The following is a 6,710-nucleotide window of genomic DNA, read 5'->3' as shown; positions in this document are numbered from 1 at the left end:
GGCGACTTGAAGATGCGTGGACTTCAAGTCGCCAAGGTTGAGGAACCCTGCACTAAGGAACTCCCATCTGCCACTGAGGGACCTCACCATTATGGCTCACAAGCTGACTTCGTTCCCTAGAACACGCACCCAACTTTCTGATTTTTCTCTTAATTTTGGGACAGTGTCTGTGGTGGTGAGGGACAGTGAGCTGCTTGTAGTGATCTTCTGAGGAGTTCTCAGGGTTCTTGAGAATACAGATAGGAAACCACTGGTCTAGACCAAGTTCCTTTACATTAAAATTCCATTTAAGCAAAGATCTGTTTACAAAAATATCATGGATCTTGGAAATTTTGGTGAGGAGTATGTCAGTTTATTAGACTGGCATATTTCTGCTCCTAAGTGCCATGTAGGGTGGGTAGCTTTTAGTAGTCTGGTAAGTGCTAACCATTAATATTTGTGTTGATGAAGCTTTAGAATAAAAGACAATCTAGCAAATGTCATACTGGGTCAGAACCATTGGTCTTTGACTCCAGTATGCTTCCTAATTTGTTGTTACAGCTATGGATTATTAAATACTCTTTACATTGTCTTAGCAGACCTCACTATAAGCAGCTTTTCCAGTCTGGTGACCTCCAGTAGAATAGGGATTACATTTCCCAGAATTCTTATGCCTCTGGGCGGCCCCAGATTGGGCTACAGCTGTGTAACATAGTGAACACCCCTCGTTTCAAAATCTCCCACATTGTGTAAGCAAAACAACACACTTCTTTATGAGAAGCATCACATTTTTTCTCTCTCTCTGCAATTTAGTGGTAGGTGAATCTCCCACATTGTAATACTCAAACTAACCTAATTATCTCAGGACCTCTGAGGATGAACGATCAGAAGTCCTGAGATGATTAGGTCAGTTTCATTCATCATCAGAAGTCCTGAGATAATTAGGTTAGTTTGAATATTCACAATGTGGGAGATTCTGCTCCAGAAACTGATGTCATTTACTCAACTACTGAGGGCCTTACTCCTTCAGCTATTTCAGCTAGGTGGTGTTGCTGAACTGTTGCCATCAATTGCATGGCATGGCAGTAAGTCTCAGAGTATGTGGCCCTTCATTCCTGTTTTGCCTAGAATCTGCCTCACAGCTCTGACTCTTTAACTGAAAAAAACATAGCTTCTACTCAGTGCTCCCCAGGCTGTTAGTCATTTAGGGTGTAATTCAACAGGTCGTGTTGCCTCTATTCTCCTCTAGCTCCTTAGGGTTATTGATACATCTGTGCAACCTGCGTTGCCTTTTTGAAGTGCACGTTTGCAACAGCTCTACAGGTCACTTTATTGACCTGCGCAACGCAATGATCAGGTGCCACGTGCTGAACTGCCACTTAGTTGGTGGTTCTAAGACAGACGGATGGATAACACAGAATTCTACATTTGTGTGTAGAGGACACCCGACATCTCCATCTCTTGTGGGGGGAAACTCTTCTTTCTGTGTGATCGGTCTGATACAGATGACCAAATTGCACTGCGTAAAAGTTCCCTGGGTGCTCGTCTGCCATCATGAGACGTTGGTGGGGAAAGTTTGTGGGGGAACACATTCAGAGTCATTTCAGCTGACTAAATTGCAGGCAAATAAAGAAATGTGGCATTCATTATGGCAAAAGGGAATTGTGCAGAGGTGGTCAGAATTTGATATGGGTTTGTTTTGTTTTGAATTTTAAAGTAACAGCTTCATTAAATAATGGCCTTATTTTTACACCCCTCCCCAAGCTGGAGAGTTTTCATAGTGGCATATTGTCCTTTTCTGTCCAGTTGCCATTAGGGAGTATGTACAAATTCTTGAGAAATGCATGCTTTGTAATGTCTTCCATTATGTACTGTGCAGAATGATGCCCAACTAACAAGTATGTGCCTTTGAACTGTGCTTTTAAGAAAACCTTCCACCTTAAAAAGTGTTTGTGAATTGAAGCCTTGAGATTAACATGACAGTGAAATCAGCAGCAGAACAATTTCCTGATTGTGGGGAAAAGTTTTCATGTTCTATTTATTGTTGGGGGATGAACGGTGTTAGAAGCAGACAGGTTGAACTTCTTTATATGCATTTTGCAATTAGAAAGCATTCACGTATTCCCATGCAAAATTTTCTTTTCTTACTCTAAAATGTTCCTGAAGGCCCCTGTTGTAATCAGATCAGTGACACTTCTGCTCCTTGAAGTCTTCTATTCATTTTCATTCCACTGGACAAGACATTAATTACATAATAATAAATGAATCAGAAGTGTTGAAAGGGAAATTTGTATCTGTATTAGCATAACACTGCCAAAAGTTGCCATAATTTCAGTGATGAAACCCTTCTGCAAAAAGATTGAATCTTATCGGTGCCATTAAAAAACAGTCCAGTGAGCTTCAGTGCCCATAAATGCCTACCTGCCCTGAAGGGATGTTGTTATCAGCCTTCATATTTCAAGAGGAATCCTCTGCTTCATGAATCCATCAAATACCTTTTGCTTCTCTCAGTAATACGCTTAATTTCTCATATCTATTTGCTCATGCTTCTCACTTTGTTAAGTTTCTTCTTTCAGACTCAGGTCATTTGTCAGTGGATCCAAATGGTTCTGTTTACGCCATGTAATGCATGGAGGGTAGAAAATCCTATCCGGCTTTCACAAGCACTGGGATTATTTTGGTTACAGAGAGAAAGCGCACGCAGAAATCAATTTGTAATAGTGTCAACTGATACTAAATGGGAAATGTTAGGAGTAAAATCACTGTAACGCTATGTGCCAAATTCTGCATAGTGGTGCATGAGAGGACTTAAATGGTCTTCAGTGAAATGATACTGATTTGATCCATATTCTGGTGACAGCAGTTAAATACGCAGTTACCCTTGCCACATTTTTGCTGAATTTTCAGTGCTTGTGAGTCTTCCCCCAGTCCACTGTGGCAGCAAGGGCAGGTTTACCAGGCAGGCAGACCGTCAGGAACAGCTGTGCAGGCATCTCAGTGAGATGGAGGGAGCATTGCTGCGTTCAGCAAGAAAGCTCCTACGCAATAGACAACGTCCATGTATCGCCTCAGATTTTCAGATGGGTGGGCCCTTCAGTTAAAGACATGTTACTGGTATCATAAATGTGGAATGAACAATGTTTTTGTCCAGACTCAATCATCTCATCCAATAGTTTGCCTTCTCCTGTATTGTCCTTGAATGCAGTATAGAAGCCCACTTCATGTACTCTTATGTGCTCTGGCTTATTCATGCCTTATATAAAAATGTATTATATTGTATACAGAGAGAGTAATGTAGCTGACCTTATAGATTATGTAAATAAAGAAGAGAGGGTGAAAGAAGCGGTTTGATTATACTCCTTTTGTTATATGTGCCAGACGTCGTAGAATGTTTTTAAGTGTATCAGGCGAAATGTTTTGTACCACATCCGTTTAAAAAGGTGCCTTATGTTTACCATGAATTGCTTTGTTCTGTACACAAGTTTATGTCACTGTATCATTTCTGAGTAAACAACCTTATTTTAGTAAACGTTAGTAATATATTTGTTCATTAGCAGTTTCATACGGGTGGCTGCACAACTGTGGCAGTCTCTTTTGCTTTTAAAATTAGCACGGAAAAACATGCAGCCAAGTACAAGAAAACTCATCCGCTCAGGAAAACGCACACTTGCCTCAACTAGTTTGAGAAGTGGTGAAGATGCATTGAAGCCGAGACCCAGTCATGTCTTCCTTGCAAAAGAAAGAAAGAAAAGTTGGTGTCTGTCTTTCTGGTAAGGAAAACCCATTTAATCTCAGGCCAGACTTACGCATGACACATCAGGCTTCCCCAACCTTTTAAGTACAGTTCTCATGTTTGTAATTTCGGTAGCGTGCGACGGGCACTGTCTCAGCATGGCTGCCACAGTTGACGTGCCCACAGTCCATTGACCAAAAGCCGGATTGGTCAAGTGGCTTCCCACCACCCATTCTTACCTTTCCTTGATCTCATCGTACCGTGGCCTTTTTTCCTTAGGCATTTAGGCCCAGTTCCAAACAAAACTTGGCTGCTCCCAAACACTGTTTTGGAATTTAAGAACGTGAAGGCCAGAGACGTCCTGGAAGGGCAGATTATGCCTGAGGCTGGTGCTTTGGCTTTTCTTTCTTTAACTGAAGGAATCTTTTTTAAAAAATCAAGAGTCGGATCCAGGGAGACTGATGGGCACCAAAGGAGTCGTTGAGCCCCTGAGTGCTGTGTAAGCGCCATCTCCCTTGTAACTTGTTGGGATCTCTTCATGATGTGTGCCACATAATCCATGCACACACTAGCAACAGTGAATGATTGCAAATAAAAAGAAATTTGTGATAATAGGATAAGGGGTCCTACACTGAGAGACAAAAATACATCTGATTGAAGATGCAGGTTTTTATAATAAACCTCTTCTGTAATCATAAATTGTCTTACTGGAAAAGTTGCATACTTGGTTTGGGGATTTGCTGTCACGGGGAAACGTGAAGCTTTCCATTTATTGATTTGTCAGTCCAGTCTCACCATTTAATCTCTCTACTATATAATGCAAAAATGCCATGGTGCAAAGGGTTGCCCTGCACCTGTTGAGGACTACAAGCAGGATTTTATCCTGGCCGCTTCATTTGAAGCCCATTCCTCTGACCCCGTTGACCATTTTGTCTTCTTCCCCTCTGATCTTGCTCTTCATCCCCCTTTTACAGAAAGGCCCTTTATGTTTTTTCCAATCCCTTTTGTGATGCTTATAAAACCTTGGAATTTCTGAGAGCCTTGTGGGTAGTCAACACAAGAATCCACATTTTGGAGAATGAGTTTCCAGGGAATATTAAATACTTTGGCAGAGGCTTGGTTTATAGAGAATTCTAGCCTCACTGATGCTTCGCTTGAAATGTGATGTCAGCATGTTGCATTCTTGTTTAAAAGTCACACTCCTGATGCCACAACTTAACACCATCAAAGTGGGTAAGAATGTAACAAAGATGTACTGGGATGTCGCAATGTAATACTATCATGGTAACTTGAAGTTGTGAATCCTACATAATTAACCATAAATGCTAAATTTTCTGTCAGTGGAAATGACTCTTGCTATTTTGCAGTCCTGTCTTGTGCCAAGAATATTTACAGGTTAGACACCAAATCCATAGGACCGAAATACACCACCCTTCTACAAAAATTAAACATGGCGTACTTGGCTGAGTACAATTCATAAAGAAATTTTTGAGCAGGTAGACACAGTCCTTGCTTTCAATGGGACTTAAACACGGTACTATTAAGTGGGCATGGCTAATTTGGGGTTTTCATTTACTCAGCTTTACGCAATGAAACTTCATTGAATTTCTTTGTTTTTAAATTGCTACATGGATATTGCAGCACAGGGAAATTGGTAAGAGACGAGTTAGATCCCAGTCGTATATTTATACAGAATGTGCTGAAATTACGTACCAGATTCACTCCCAGCTACTTACATTTGTTGGCAATTACTGTCCCTGTATTTAAATTCAGAATCCAACTTGGAGGCCTTTAGCCCTGCATCACGCAGTGACTTTGCAGTGAAACTATTACATGGAGTAATCTTCTGTAGGAATAATGAAGATTATTCTTAGTTGGCGTAGTAATCACATTTATTACAGCCCCAAATCAGGGAGTACGGTACATCTATATCATCAAGAAATGATGCAGTAACATTACAACGGGATACTAAACTAAAATGTAAACTTCTATCTGTCCCTGGTGACCGAAACATATTCCACATCTGTGGTGTTGCTGATACAGCTTCCTGGCAAAACGATGCCACTTGTTTGATCATTAGCTGTGATTGTCAGTGGTGGTCTAGCTAGTGTATTTGCTACTCAGTGTGATGCATACATGGAGGAAGTATTCCCATGCAAAAACTAATCACCCCCATCTCTGTTAGCATAAGTGCCTGGAGTAGAGCAACTCAATCAATACAATCCTCACTCATTTTTTAAAAAAATTAGATAAATTTCATCAAACTAAACATGAAGTCCCCTTTGGATCAAGCTTATATAAATACATCTATGTAGTTTTCTTGGCAACCACAGAAATTGCCTTTAAAAAAAAAATCGCATCCTAACTATAGCCTTGGTGTTGTCTGGAGATGTCCAATCCAAACACCAGCTAGGTCCCTTTTTGCTTACCTTCCAATCTTAGATAAAGGCAAATCAGTGTTGTCAAAGGGCTTATTACTGATTTCTAAATTTGCATTTGTGAAACTCTTGATTTTATTCATACTTGCTTTTTAAGCATTGTGAGACATAAATTGGAATCATGCCCTGTAAAGGAATGCTTTTTAAAAATGATTTCCATTAATCAGGTGAGTTTGATCCCACAGTTTTCAGCACTTAACTTTGGGAATAATCACTCCAGGTTGTTTAACTCAGAATGTAAAGAAGATTGTGGCTCAAGAATGTAAATGAAGTGATATATTTCTGACGATATACTGTACTTTTATGGTCATCTTTAAACAATGCTTTTTAGGAATTGCTGTTTTGGTTGATCAGCTGGTAATTACCTGCAGATCATTTAGGAAAATGGAGAAATTGCCTTGCTACACCTCTTGGGTTTCTAATCCTACGTACAGCATGACTGTGGATGGTGCAGGAAGAAACATGACATACCCATTAGACAAGGTAGTTTGTTTGCACGACATGAAGCCCAAAGTTGTGTTTTTCCATGAATGGGTTCTAAAAGCGTTGCTCCATCTCCC

This window comes from Python bivittatus, unplaced genomic scaffold, assembly GCF_059951505.1.
Source record: "Python bivittatus isolate LINGU-HERP-01145 unplaced genomic scaffold, Pbiv_v1 ctg000050_np1212, whole genome shotgun sequence".
In the NCBI taxonomy this organism is placed as follows: Eukaryota; Metazoa; Chordata; class Lepidosauria; order Squamata; family Pythonidae; genus Python; species Python bivittatus.
The sequence above is the reverse complement of the archived record's forward strand: the minus strand, read 5'-3'. Positions refer to the sequence as shown.